The following is a 16165-nucleotide window of genomic DNA, read 5'->3' as shown; positions in this document are numbered from 1 at the left end:
CTCCTGTGTCTGTGTCGATGTTACACCATACGGGAATGTTTCGGTTTGTTTGTGCGTTTATGTAGTCTGTTCCTGTGTCAGCGTGCTTCGTGTATATGTAAGTTCGTTTGTTCAGGTCTGTCTACATCGTTTTGTTATTTTGTTAGTTATATCCAGTATAGTTCGTTTTCGTCTTTGTCTATTTTGTTTATTTAATAAATCATTATGTATTCACAACCTGCTGCGCCTTGGTTCGATCACTATTCCTCCTCTTCGTATGAAGAGAGAGAGGAACGCCGTTACAATAAATCTATGTTTTGTTCGAAAAATGTGCATATTTGAGCTATAAATCAGTTTTACATTGATGCTACCATCATAGCTACAGTCAGAAATAGCACGGGAGTAGCCAGAGTAAATACAGACACCAACGTCAACTACCTAATTACTCATCATAAAACATTTCAGAAAAATATATGGTGTATAGCAAAATGAAAGACAAAGATCTTGTGAATACAGACAATATTTCCGCTTTTTTAAGTGTTTTACAGCGAAAACACAATATATCGTTATATTAGCTTACTGCAATAGCTAACACACAACAGCATTGATTCCAAGTAATCGGTAGCGATAGCACAGTTCGACAGATATATGAAATAGCATCCCAAATTGGGTCCTTATCTTTGTTGATCTTCCATCAGAATGTTGTAAAGGGGTCCATTGTCCAGAACCGTCTTTGTTTGGATCCAGAATGAACTATTTCCCTCTTGAATTAGCAAGCACACTGGCCGTGCGGCGCTAACCTCTCCTTCTTGAACAAATTCTTCCAACGCATCACGTCTAAAGTCCCGAATAAATTTCAATAATATAATTAAACTATATTGAAAAAACATACTTTAGTATGATATTGTGACATGTATCAAATAAAATCGTAGCCGGAGATCGTATTCACCTAGAACAACGGTTTTCCAGGAGGCAATTCCAGGTCCAACTTCGCGCCTTCGAAAAAAAAATGATGGCGGACCTCTCATTCCAAGAGGATGTATTCAATCCCAGAACGAGATATTCAAGTCATTTCTGCTCTCACTTCCGCATGACACCCAAGGGAAGGTGTATGACGTGTTTCTATAGTCCCAAGTGACATGCCCTTTTATAGACAAGCTCTTGAAAAAAGACCTCGCTTTTGGAAATCTCACTTCCGGATAGGAAATGGGCTGCAGAAAGAGTTCTGGTTCACTTAGAGAAATAATTCAAACGGTTTAAGAAACTAGAGAGTGTTTTCTATCCAATAGTAATGATAATATGCATATTGTACGAGCAAGAATTGAGTAGGAGGCCGTTTGAAATGGCCACCTCTTTCCAGGTTACTCAATGCTGCCCCTTGCAGCCATAAGAAGTTAAATCATGATATCATAAGACTGTCATCTGATGAAGTTGTTCAAAGGTTAGTGATTAATTTTATCTCTATTTGTGGGTTTTGTGAAAGCTATCTTTGCGGTGAAAAAATTGTGTTGTGTGTTTGGCTATTGTGGTGAGCTAACATAAATACATATTGTGTTTTCGCTGTAAAACCTTTAAAAAATCGAAAATGTTGGCCTGATTCACAAGATGTTTATCTTTCATTTGCTGTATTGGACTTGTGATTTCATGAAATTATATTATATGATATTGTTATAAAAAAAAAAATGAAAAACTAAAAACTGTATAATCACTCAGCACTGTGTGTGTGTGTGTGTGTGTGTGTGTGTTGGCATTATAAAGCTCTTCTGATGCATGGAGAATGTTTCACATGCAAATAAAGTTATTTGACTTGGAGTCTGAGTCAAGGTAGACTACAGTATGATAGACTGAATAGTAAATACGAAGTGAGACAGTGACGACAGCAGTACCTCGATTTCCGCACAGATTCAGTCAGAGCTGGGCCCTGTCAGTAAAATCTGTCAGTAAATCTCAGTAAGACAAAAATAATGGTGTTCCAAAAAAGGTCCAGTTGCCAGGACCACCAAATAATGCATGCAGAGCAGAATTAGGCCGATACCCACTAATTATCAAAATCCAGAAAAGAGCCGTTAAATTCTACATCCACCTAAAGGAAGCGATTTCCAAACATTCCATAACAAAGCCATCACCTACAGAGAGATGAACCTGAAGAAGAGTCCCCTAAGCAAGCTTGTCCTGGGGCTCTGTTCACAAACACAATCATGAGAAAACATAATTACTTGACACATTGGAAAGAATGAACAAAAAACTGAGAAAACTAGTGGCAAAATACCTGACCACCGTGACTGACCCAAAATGAAGGAAAGCTTAGACTATGTACAGACTAAGTGAGCATAGCCTTTCTATTGAGAAAGGCCGCTAAAGGCAGACATGGCTCTCAAGAGAAGACAGGTGAGGTGGAAACTTAGCTGCACTTCCTAACCTCCTGCCAAATGTATGACCATATTAGGGACACATATTTCCCTCAGATTACACAGACCTAGAAAGAATTCAAATCCAGTTTTGATAAACTCCCATATCTATTCGATGAAATACCACAGTGTGCAATCGCAGCAGTATTATTTGTGACCTGTTGCCACAAGAAAAGGGCAATAAGTGAAGAACAAACACCATTGTAAATAAAACCCATATTTATGCTTATTTATTTTCCCTGTTTTACTTTTACTATTTGCACATCGCTCCAACACTGTATACAGACATAATATGACATTTGAAATGTCTCTATTCTTTTGGAACATGTGTACTTGTCATATTTACTGTTCACTTTTTATTGTTTATTTCACTTGCTTTGGCAATGTAAACATATGTTTCCCAAGGCCAAGAAAGCCCCTTGAATTGAGAGAGAGAGAGAGAGAGAGAGAGAGTATACACAGTCTCTCTCGTTGGAGCTTGGACGGCTACTTTGACAACATCTGAGTGGACATGTGCCGTAGAGCTTTTTTCATTTAAGATGTGAGAAATGTGGAACCTTTTCCAACACACAGCATGGCTCAAATGAGATCAGGAGGAGAGAGTAAAAAGGATGAATGGGTCACCCCACTGTGAGCACTGGGAATGAGGGATGAGAGAGAGAGAGCTTATGAACAGTTTGTACATGAACTTCCTAGGTTCATGATGACGAAAGCTCTTCTGCTTTCATGTTCTAGGGAGAAAGAGCACTCAGTGAGAATCCAAACCGCCAATCTGAATGGTCAGTTGCACCTTTACATGTGTTCCTTAACCTGTTTTCATAATTTTCTACTTCAATACAATCATATGTCCATAAACAGAGTGTCATTGTAGAGACCCAACAGGGGGCTTTGGGAAGAAGTGTAAATGTCTGCCTCTCTTCTGTCTATACCAGGAACAGAGACCGGTAATGTTATTCGGAACAAGGGTAGTGTAGTAGGGTATAAGGGGTGAGTGGTGCTGGCAGGGGTTAGGAGGAGGAGTAGATAGAATTCACCACTAACCACTGATTCAGGGTCTTTATTATCGCCCTAATGGTTCATGGTTAATGGTAGTAATGTTATTGTGTATTCTAGGTAATGACACAGTTTTATGTTATTACGCAAACATACCCCGTACTCAAACCGAGCTCCGCTTTAAGTCTATCACAAGAGCAAAACCAAACCTTCCAACTTTCTCCACTCCAAAATTTAAAAGTACCACGTACTTCGCTAAATTTATAACGTATGTCAGTTAATCCATAAGAATGAAAACATTCAATGGGCACAACTTTATCGTATCTCTCCGTTATTATTCAGAATTCATCAGGTTTAGGTAGCTGTCTCTTCTATGATTCAGTAATTTAAATACGACTCCAGTTTCAATACATTATTCCATCAGATCATTTAGGCAACTTATTACATCGAAATCGCCTCGCTATTATTTTGAATGACTTAATCTTTTAATTGAACCTAAACAAGCTATTAAAACGTTCAGTTTATATCTTAAACAAACACTAACAACCGTATCTTTCCGGGCAAAACCTATAAATAGTTGAATTACAATCATAATAAATTTTTGTCTATTGGTGCTGTCTAGTATTATTTGTCTATTGGTGCTGGCCTTAGTATTATTTGTTTTCTTTATTATTTTAGTTAGGTCAGGGTGTGACATGGGGTATGTGTGTGTTTGGGGTATTATATGGTAGAGGGGGTGTTGGTGGTAGTGTATGGGTTTGTGTTGAGTGTATGTATCTAGCTGTGTCTATGGTTGTGTGGAGTTTTCTAGGAAAGTCTATGGTTGCCTGAATTGGTTCTCAATTAGAGACAGCTGGTTTCGGTTGTCTCTAATTGGGAGCATATTTAAGGCGATCATGGGCTTTAGCTGTTTGTGGGTCATTGTATATGTCGTACGTAAGTAGTTTGTGTGTGCACTTGCGTTTTAAGTTTCACGATCGTTTGTTGTTTTTGTTAGTTTGTATAAGTGTTACGTGTTCATCTTCGTCGTTGTAATAAAAAGAAGATGTATTCAAGTCATGTTGCGCCTTGGTCCTCTCTTTCACGTCAACACGATCGTGACAGAATGACCCACCAAACCCGGATCAAGCAACATGACCAGCGGCAACAGGAGCAGCGCAAGGATTCATGGACATGGGAGGAAATTTTAGACCGGGAAGAACCAGGAGAATATAACCGCCCCAAAGCTGAGCTGGAGGCAGCGAAAGCAGAGAGGCGGCGATATGAGGAGCTAGCTCGGAGGCAGGAAAAGGATCTGGGCTACACTACGTGGGAGGAGATCGACAGGTGGGCGATCAACCCAGGGAGAGTGCCGGAGCCCGCCTGGGATTCTCTGGCGCAGTGCGAGGAGGGATACCGGCAGATGGAGGCAGCACAACGAAGTGGTAGGAAGCCTGTGGGAAAACCCCAAAAATTCCTTGGGGGGGGGGCTTAAAGGGAGAGTGGCGAAGTCAGGTAGGAAACCTGCGCCTACTCCCTGTAATTACCGTGGAGAGCGAGAGTACGGGCAGACACCGTGTTACGCAGTAGAGCGCAAGGTGTCTCCTGTATGTGTGCATAGCCCGGTGTGGATTATTCCACCTCCCCGCACCGGCAGGGCTAGATTGAGTATTGAGCCGGATGTCATGAAGCCGGCCCTACATATCTGGCCACCAGTGCGTCTCCTCGGGCCGGTTTACATGGCACCAGCCTTATGCATGGTGTCCCCGGTTCGCCTACATAGCCCGGTGCGGGTTATTCCACCTCCCCGCACTGGTCGGGCAACGGCCAGTGCGGGGAGCATTCAACCAGGTAAGGTTGGTCAGGCTCAATGCTCAAGGGAGCCAATACGCCTGCACGGTCCGGTATTTCCGGGGCCACCTCCCCGCCCCAGTTCAGTTCCACCAGTGCCTACACCACGTAACAGGCTTCCAGTGTGTCTCCAGAGCCCGGTTCCTCCTCCACGCACTCGTCCTATGGTGCGTGTCTCCAGCCCGGTACCACTAATTCCGGCACCACGCACTAAGCCTCCTGTGCGTCTCCAGAGTCCTGTGCATCCTGTTGCTGCTCCCCGCACTAGCCCTGAGATGCGTGTCCCCAGTCCGGTACCACCAGTTCCGGCCCCACGCACTAGGCCTAATGTGCGTCCCCAGGGTCCAGTATGCCCTGTTCCTTCTCCCCGCACTAGCCTGAAAGTGCGTGCCTTTAGCCCGGTGCCTCAAGTTCCGGCACCACGCACCAGGCCTACAGTGCGCCTAATCCGGCCAGAGCCATCCGTCTCCCCAGCGGCGTCTGAGCCATCCGTCTCCCCAGCGGCGTCTGAGCCATCCGTCTCCCCAGCGCCGTCTGAGCCATCCGTCTCCCCAGCGCCGTCTGAGCCATCCGTCTGTCCAGAGCCATTAGAGCCGCCCGTCTGTCCCGAGCCGTCAGAGCCGATAGTCAGTCAGGAGCCGCTAGAGCCATTCGTCAGTCAGGATCTGCCAGAGCCGCCAACCAGACAGGATCTGCCAGAGCCGCCAACCAGACAGGATCTGCCAGAGCCGCCAACCAGACAGGATCTGCCAGAGCCGCCAACCAGACAGGATCTGCCAGAGCCGCCAACCAGACAGGATCTGCCAGAGCCGCCAACCAGACAGGATCTGCCAGAGCCGTCAGCCAGCCATGAGCGTCTAGATCCGTCAGCCAGCCATGAGCGTCCAGATCCGTCAGCCAGCCATGAGCGTCCAGATCCGTCAGCCAGCCATGAGCGTCCAGATCCGTCAGCCAGCCATGAGCGTCCAGATCCGTCAGCCAGCCATGAGAAGCCAGATCCGTCAGCTAGCCATGAGCAGCCAGATCCGTCAGCCAGCCATGACCCGTCCAACCAGGATCCGCCAGAGCCGTCATCCAGCCAGGATCTGCCCCTTATCCTGGTGCTGCCCCCTATCCTGGTGCTGCCCCTTATCCTGGTGCTGCCCCTTATCCTGGTGCTGCCCCTTATCCTGGTGCTGCCCCTTGGTCCGGTGCTGCCCCTTAATCCAGTGGGGTTAATGTGGAGGGTGGTCATTTGGGGGGGGCTACGTAAGCGGGTAGTGACTATGGTGGGGTGGGGACCACGAAAAGTGCCGGAGCCGCCGCCGTGGAAGGACGCCCACCCAGACCCTCCCCTAGACTATGGGCTGGTGCGCCCGGAGTTCGCACCTTAAGGGGGGGGGTTATGTCACGCCCTGGCCTTAGTATTATTTGTTTTCTTTATTATTTTAGTCAGGGTGTGACATGGGGTATGTGTGTGTTTGGGGTATTATATGGTAGAGGGGGTGTTGGTGGTAGTGTATGGGTTTGTGTTGAGTGTATGTATCTAGCTGTGTCTATGGTTGTGTGGAGTTTTCTAGGAAAGTCTATGGTTGCCTGAATGGGTTCTCAATTAGAGACAGCTGGTTTCGGTTGTCTCTAATTGGGAAGCATATTTAAGGCAATCATGGGCTTTAGCTGTTTGTGGGTCATTGTATATGTCGTACGTAAGTAGTTTGTGTGTGCACTTGCGTTTTAAGTTTCACGATCGTTTGTTGTTTTTGTTAGTTTGTATAAGTGTTACGTGTTCATCTTCATCGTTGTAATAAAAAGAAGATGTATTCAAGTCATGTTGCGCCTTGGTTCTCTCTTTCACGTCAACACGATCGTGACAGGTGCATAGGCTGAGCTACGAACCCAAGTCTCCCGTGTTGTAGGCAATAATTTTACCCCTGGACCAACAGCACTATTTAAAAGATGGAGGCGCAAATAACCCTATTATTCTAATTCTCTGTAGTCGTAAACTCCGGAACCGAGACAATTCCCAGAAAATAGCCCTATTCTAAAGGTCCTAGCGTTTCCCTAGCGAGGATTCTCATTACTCTCTCTGTCTCGTTTTCTCTGTATGTCCCCTTATCTTCTTTTCCGGGATTCAGACAGCCCGGTATTTAACCCTCGACCTGCTGTTTCCCTTGACTATCTACACCTTTCTTTTGACTGTGTCTATCCACTTTTCTCAATAAGTTTGCTAAATCCTGTCCTAGTTCGGTTAAATCTTCCCTGACTTTACCTAGGGCAGTCAGCCCTATCCTTTCCTCCTCCTGCTTGCTACTTACATGTTCCTTATGTATCTGTTTAATAAGCGATTCTAGCTTTTCTACATCTAGACGCCCATCAAATTCATACTTCTTTCTCCATTTTTGACCGAAATCAATATTTCTTTTAGCTTTTAACTTCATATAACGCTCGTCTCCCGTTAAATCCGGAACCTCCTTTGAGGATTTACTACCCATGTTTGATAAATCCTTGCCGTCACTATGGTATCTATCACAATCTATGTGTATGTATTTCTATGATCTATGTATGTGCTCTTTTTCCCGTTATCCTATTCCTATAGTTTCTCTCCCGACTGTGTGTGTCTCTTTATGCTCACAATCTATGTGTATCTCTTTAACCTATGTGTATCTATAGTTCTGTTCTAGGGTATATTTACACGCTCTATGTGTATTTGATGTTTGATGTGTGTTTCTCCTTTCTGGAAACTTTATCTATAGAGTTGACTGTCGATCGGACATTAGGTCTCAGCTTTTACAACCTATAAGCTATTTTCCAGGGGTCATAAATCCCTAGCCAGCAGCCTATTTTTCGGTTGTTGCTTGTTCTTTTTATGTCAATATCTCGTATCTCACTCCGCTATATTAGGTTTCCCTTCCTTTCTCCATTTTTTGACGTTATTTCAGTATTGAATAGTTAAGTTATCTTGTTCGCATGTAATTCAGATTCCAAGAACACAGGATGAGATGTTACTATCCTTTGTGCAAGCACTTCCAAGAGTTCATGAACAGTGAGACTGGTGAAATTTGGGGAGCGCATCGTCAGTAGTGTACCTTTGGTTCCTAGGGTGTTTCGGCCTTTCACACTATACACCCTCCCCAAAGGCGGCCAGCGACAGGGTGATCAATCCTACGCTTGTGTCCCATTCCCAATTAGTCATAGGAGTTGCCTTGTTGTTGATAGCCAACATCCCATGGGACTATGCATGGCAGGGGCGTCTTCCTCCCTGAGTCAAGCATTGTTGACCGCATACCTCCTGGCCCTCTCACTTCGGGGCCCAGCTGGGATCTTTCCTCTTCATCCAGAGCCATTGACTGCTGCCTTCTGCTGCCTCTGATACAGCTTTGATTGCCGAACGCTGGCTCTGGCCCTTAATTCCCAGGTCTCTAAGTAGTCTGGTTGTAGATGTTGCCACAAAACCTCTGCAGCCCACCTCCACTGGTCGGACTTCTGTGTTCCAGCCATGATGCCGTGCTTCGGCAGCTAGATCGGCATAGCGCAGATGTTTTCGCTCATAAGCCTCATCTACTGAGTCCTCCCAGGGTACTGTGAGCTCAATGATGAAGACCTTCTTGAGCGAACGGGACCAGAGCACCATGTCAGGTCTTAGGGTGGTGGTTGCGATCTCCGGAGGAAACACAAGTTGCCGGCCAATGTCAGATAGCATTTTCCAGTCGCGGGCCAAGCGCAGCTGGTCTCGCTCTAACGGTGTAGAGCCGCTCTTCGGTGGTTTAGCCCCTTCGCGGACAAAGGTCGTCCGTAAGGGGTGTGATGCTGCTGGGGGTGGTAGGGAGTTGGTGGCAGCTCGCTTGTCCTCCAGGGCGGACGCAAGGTTTTTAAGGACTTGGTTGTGACGCCAAGTGTAGCGTCCTTGGGTGAGGCTTGTTTTACACCCTGTGAGAATGTGCCTGAGGTTTGCTGGCATGGAACAGAGGGCACAGTCCGGATCTTCACCATTCCATTGGTGAAGATTAACTGGTGTTGGAAGGACGTCATATTTTGCTCTGATGGAAAAGCTCAACCGCCTTGCATCCATGGCCCACAGATCCTTCCAGCTGATCTTCCTCTTCTCCACACTATCCCATCGAGTCCACTGTCCCTGTTTGGCAACAGAGACTGCCTTGGCCCACCTTGCAGCCTCCTCCTGATGGCGTACTTCCTGCACTACCATCTTCCGCCGCTCTGGTGCCTTACTCCAAGCAGCACGGCTAGTTAGCCCAGGGCCTCCTCTCCCTTGCTGAACATGACCCACAATGTCAGCATGTCTGAGGGCTGCTGTTGCCTGGACTGCTTTTCCTGGCCTCCATTTGCGCCCAGTTGCCAAGGTCGGCGCGTTGTTGCTCACCACTGGGTCTCGAGATTCATTCAGTGTCATCTGGAGCCTGGTTTTTGCACACTTGAATTCCTCTGTTAGACTGGTGAAGGGCAGCTTGAGGACACCATCTCCATAGAGGCCTATGGTGGTAAGGCATCGTGGAACTCTGAGCCACTTCTTTAAGTAGCCTGTGACTCCTCTTTCCATCTTCTCCACTGTTGAGATTGGAACCTCATACACTGCTAGGGGCCACAACACCCGGGGTAGGAGACCAAACTGCAGACACCAGGCCTTTAACTTTCCAGGTAGCTGGGTGTTGTCGATGGACTGTAGGCTACTACTGATGTCTTTGCGCAGCTGTTGCACCTGGTCTTTGTCCTTCAGGCTTGCATCATACCACCTTCCAAGGCTTCCTTTCTCACCAAGCCTAGTTTATATCCACACCTGTTTTAATATCTATTGCTACTTTTCATAGACTCAGACTACTTCCCATATACAGATAGACTATTTAGGTATTAGGACTTTATTTAGGTATGTCTTTTGAATTGGGTCTATGGCTAATTTATGCCGGTTAACCATAAGTTATCCTATTTGTACAAAACGACCGTCCGATCTAACAACACTTATTTAATATCCCTTCCTTCCGTTATTTTTATTTTTGGTAGTGCACGTTACCTCAGGTCTTTTCAGACCTGCCTTCCTTCCTATCAATTTTGGTTAAATTACAAAGTAGAAACCTAGTGAATCTGTTTAGAATAATTAAGCACCCACTATTGATTAATTCTAAGCCTTTTAGAACATCAAATCAAAGATATCTTAAATCATTCCCCCCAAATTCATAAATAAAGATTGACTGACCAATCTTGTAGACTGGGAAAAGTAATGTAGGTTGGATCCCGTCACCGTCTCTGCCGACCTTAGGTATATACCGGCCTATTATGGAACCCCAATGTCAGGGGACAGGTCTTTAATTTACGGGTCAATGACCTGCCCGCGCACGGTATTTCGGCGTGGTACCTTCGGGCGGCAGGGACAGTTATTGGATTCCGGCTCTCGAAGGACCAATTGTCACGAGAATTTTGTTCTCAGTGTTCATAATACCCAATTGAATTAATTACTAAGCCTGAAACCCAGCATTTGTAAGAAACTGGTTGAAATTAATCAGACGGAGGCCCAGCCACAACAGTTAGAACGGAGTTCACGGAGTTCACGGAGTTCACGGAGTTCAAGTAACAGACACATCTCAACATTAACTGTTCAGAGGAGATTGTATGAATCAGGCTTCGTGGTCGAATTGCTGCAAAGAAACCACAACCGAAGGAAACCAATAAGAAGATACTTGCTTGGGCCAAGAAACATGAACAATGGACATTAGACCAGTGGAAATCTGTTCTTTGGTCTCATGAGTCCAAATTATAATTTTTGGGTTCCAACCGCCGTGTCTTTGTCAGACGCAGAGTAGGTGAACGGATGATCTCCACATGTGTGGTTCCCATCGTGAAGCATGGAGGAGGAAGTGGGATGTTGTGGGGGTTGCTTTGCTGCTGACACTGTCTGTGATTTATTTAGAATTCAAGGCACACTTAACCAGCATGGCTACCACAGAATTCTGCAGCAACACGCCATACCATCTGGTTTGGGCTTAGTGGGACTATCATTTGTTTTTCAACAGGACAATGACCCAAAACCCACCTGCAGGCTGTGTAAGGGCTATTTGACCAAAGAGAGTGATGGAGTGTTACATCAGATTACCTGGCCACCACAATCACCCGACCTTGACCCAATTGAAATGGTTTGGGATAAGTTGGACCGCAGAGTGAAGGAAAAAGAGCCAACAAGTGCTCAGCATATGTGGGAACTCCTTCAAGACTGTTGGAAAAGCATTCCTCATGAAGCTGTTTGAGAGAATGCCAAGAGTGTGCAAAGCTGTCATCAAGGCAAAGGGTGGCTACTTTGAAGAATCTCAAATGTAAAATATATTTTGATTTGTTTAACACTTTTTGGGTTACTACATGATTCCATATGTGTTATTTCATAGTTTTTATGTCTTCACTATTATTCTAGAGTGTAGGAAGTAGTACAAATAAAGAAAACCCCCTAAATGAGTAGGTGTGTCTAAACTTTTGACTGGTACTGTACATACTAGGCGGTGTCAGAGGAAGGCCCAAAAAATTGTCAAAGAATCTGTTCACCCAAGTCATAGACTGTTCTCTCTGCTACCGCACAGCAAGCGGTACCGAAGCACCAAGTCTATGTCCAAAAGGCTCCTCAACACGGAACCCAAACCGGCTGCGCACTTGCGCCATCGTGCGCTATTGTGCATACATTTATTTTGTCCCCCTACACCAAACGTGATCACGACATGCAGCTTAAAATATCCAAACAAACTCTGAACCAATGACATTAATTTGGGGCCAGGTCGAAAAGGATTAAACATGTATGGCAATTTAGCTAGTAAGCTTGCACTTGCTAGCTAGTTTGTCCTGTTTAGCTAGCTTGCTGTTGCTAGCTAATTTGTCCTGGGATATAAACATTGAGTTGTTATGTTACCTGAAATGCACAAGGTCCTCTACTCCGACAATGAATCCATACATATAAAACGGCCAACCGAATCTTTTCTAGTCATCTCTCCTCCTTCCAGGCTTTTTCATCTTTGAACTTATATGGTGATCGCATCTAAACTTTCATGGTATTACCACGACAACCGGCAAAACAGTTAGTCTTTCAATCACCCCCCGTGGGTATAACCAATGAGGAGATGGCACGTGGGTAACTGCTTCTATAAACCAATGAGGAGATGGGAGATGCAGGACTTTCAGCGCGATCTGCGTCAGAAATAGAAAGGAGTTCTGTTTTAGCCCTTGGCATCGCAGACGCTCGTTGGCGCGCGCGAGCAGTGTGGGTGCAATAATTGAATAACATGGTATTAAAAATTTATTTTGCGACGCTCGTGCACTCTACCTGTCCGGTCTGGTCAGCATGTAATAGCTTCTACCCCCAAGCCATAAGACTGATTAACAATTAATCAAATGTCCACCCAGACTATTTACATTGAGCCACCCCTGACACAAAGCATGTTGTGTAACGGTGCATCCTTGACTTTCTGCACCTCATCGCTCTGATATGCCATTCTATCAAATTCACATTCGTCTACAGAAAAATACAGAGCCAGACCGAGGTTCAAATACTATTAGAAATATTTTCCATTGCAACAGGAATGCTCACTAAAGCACAGTTAAAGTATTTGAAATTATATCAAATAGCATTTGATCCCAGGTCTGGTGGGAGTGCAGGCCCCTGTATAACCAGCCTGCTGGCCTTGTAAGCTTCCAACCTTTAGCTGGGCAAACTGTCCAATATTGACGTAGCACTTTCATGCATAACTCCTGTTTTCCCCTCCTCCTCTGAGTCGTCCGAAGGTTCACAGCATTTATAATAGGCAGCTGTGGCGGCAGCAGCATTCATCACGCGTCCGCTCTGACAGGAACAAATAACAGCACAGCCAGGTACCTCCATTAGCCAAGCACACGCAGGGACAGACAGACAGGGAGCCCGGGAGAGCTAGACAGACGTTTGTTAAGCGTTTAGTTCCTTTTCCTCTCCCGTTTAGGCTACGCCAATTAGGTCTTTAAGTTAGGTAGGATGTGTGATTAGAAAATAAATTGGAATACATGTTGTAAAGTATAGGCCAGATTTCATGTGCACTCAAAACAAATGCCACTGTCACTTGTTTTTCAGAGGCTTTTGACTCGATAGACATTTTGATAAATAGCCCAATGTCGAAACACAATTTTAACGTGTCCAAATCAATAAATATATGTAATATACTGAAAACAGAAAATGTACTATTCACACATAATCATACTACTTCTATTTATTTTAAATGAGCACCTTGAAAACAAGCACCAAAAACCAGCTGTATGCGTTGTTGAAACTAATAACAAAAAAAAACATATTTTTTATATCGCTGGTTAGAGAACAACCTGCAGAAGACAGTGGGCTACATTTTGGAGTGATGCATTTTGATTTGCGGGCCACCAAAACAGAAAGAGAAACGCAACACTTGTCAATAACTCAAATCGATATCACGCTGAAATCAATAGAACAGGGGGCAAATAATTGGGGGTGTAGTGCTGTTTAAACTAACACTATTCAAAGGCCACAAGGAAACTTGGAATAACCTATACATGGATGGTTAGATGAGAACTTCTTATAGGTTTATATCTATATTTTGTAACGCCTAATGTTAATTTCAGGATTCTGCCATCACGGAAATGTTAACAAACCAGTTTTCCAGTTAGTTAACTTCAAAGAAAGATGACGCAGCATATGATATCAACAGTTAAAATGGTTAGCTGCTATTTAAGTGATGGTTTGACTGTCAAATCCATGTATTGGTGTATGGCCAGCGAATTTTATAGAGAGACTGCCCCAAATATTCCTTGCCATTTCATTAACTCCGCGTTCTAAGTGGTTATACATCGCATCCCAGAGCGTGACAAAATCAATCAAATCAAATCACATTGTATTTGTCACATGCGCCGAACACAACAGGTGACCTTACAGTGAAATGCTTACTTACAAGCCGTTAACCAACCATGCAGTTTTAAGAAAATACAAAAAAAAGTTGGAAATAAAATGACCAAAAAATTATAGAGCTGCAGTAAATAACAATAGCGAGGCTATATACAGGGGCTACCAGTACAGAGGTTAGTCGAGGTAATTGAGGTAATATGTACATGTAGGTAGAGTTATTAAAGTGACTATGCATAGATAATAACAAAGAGTAGCAGCAACAAAGAAGGGGGGGGGTCAATGCACATAGTCTGGGTAGCCATTTGATTAGATGTTCAGGAGTCTTATGGCTTGGGGGTAGAAGCTGTTTAGAAACCTCTTGGACCTAGACTTGGTGCTCCGGTACGACTTGCCGTGCGGTAGCAGAGAGAACAGACTATGACTAGGTTGGCTGGAGTCTTTGGCAGTTGTTAGGGTCTTCCTCTGACACCCCTGGTATAGTGGTCCTGGATGGTAGGAATCTTGGCCCCGGTGATATACTGGGCCGTTCGCATTATCCTCTGTAGTGCGTTGCGGTCAGAGGCCGAGCAGTTCCCATACCAGGCAGTGATGCAACCAGTCAGGATTAACTCAATTGTGTAGCTGTAGAACCTTTTGAGGATCTGAGGACCCATGCCAAAACTTTTCAGTCTCCTGAGGGGGAACACGTTTTGTCGTGCCCTCTTCACGACTGTCTTGGTGTGCTTGGACCATGATAGTTTATTGGTGACGTGGATGCCAAGGAACTTGAAGCTCTTAACCTGCTCCACTACAGCCCCATCGATGAGAATGGGGGTGTGCTCAGTCCTTTTCCTGTAGTCCACAATCATCTCCTTTGTCTTGAACACGTTGAGGGAGAGGTTGTTGTCCTTGCACCACACCTCCACCCTATAGGCTGTCTCGTCATTGTCAGTGATCAGGCATCCGCCATGCTGTTGTGTCATCGGCAAACTTAATGATGGTGTTGGAGTCGTGCCTGGCCGTGCAGTCATGAGTGAACAGGTGGTACAGGAGGGGACTGAGCACGCACCCCTGAGAGGCCCCCGTGTTGAGGATCAGCATGGCGGATGTATTGTTACCTACCTTTACCACCTGAGGGCGGCCTGTCAGGAAGTCCAGGATCCAGTTGCAGAGGGAGGTGTTTAGTCCCAGGGTCCTTAGCTTAGTGATGAGCTTTGAGGACACTATGGTGTTGAACGCTGAGCTGTAGTCAATGAACAGCATTCTCGCATAGGTGTTCCTTTTGTCCAGGTATGAAAGGGCAGTGTGGAGTGCAATAGAGATTGCATCATCTGTGGATCTGTTGGAATGTATGCAAATTGCAGTGGGTCTAGGGTTTCTGGGATAATGGTGTTGATGTGAGCCATGACCAGCCTTTCAAAGCACTTCATGGCTACAGATGTGAGTGCTGCGGGTCGGTAGTTATTTAGGCAGGCTACCTTAGTGTTCTTGGGCACAGGGACTATGGTCGTCTGCTTGAAACATGTTGGTATTACAGACTCAGACAGGGAGAGGTTGAAAATGTCAGTGAAGACACTTGCCAGTAGGTCAGCGCATGCTCGGAGTACACGTGCTGGTAATCTGTCTGCAGACCCCTTCCCTTTTTCCACATTTAGTTACTTTACAGCCTTATTCTAAAATGGATTAAATAAATAAAAAATCCTCATCAATCTACACACAATAATGACAAAGTGAAAACAGAAATACTTATTTACATAAGTATTCAGAACCTTTGCTATGAGACTCAAAATTGAGCTCAGGTGCATCCTGGTTCCATTGATCATCTTTGAGATGTTTCTACAACTTGATTTCAGTCCACCTGTGATACATTTAATTTATATTCATGATTTGGAAAGGCCCACACCTGTCTATAAAAGGTCCCACAGTTGATAGTGCATGTCAGATCAAAAACCAAGCGAAACAGGATTGTGTCAAGGCACAGATCTGGGGAAGGATATCAAAAAATGTCTGCAGCATTGAAGGTCCCCAAGAACAAAGAGGCCTCCATCATTCTTAAATGGAAGAAGTTTGGAACCACCAAGACAATTCTTAGAGCTGACCGCTCGGCCAAACT

This window comes from Salvelinus fontinalis, chromosome 36 (genome assembly GCF_029448725.1).
Source record: "Salvelinus fontinalis isolate EN_2023a chromosome 36, ASM2944872v1, whole genome shotgun sequence".
Lineage (NCBI taxonomy): Eukaryota > Metazoa > Chordata > Actinopteri > Salmoniformes > Salmonidae > Salvelinus > Salvelinus fontinalis.
This window is presented reverse-complemented; position numbering follows the sequence as displayed.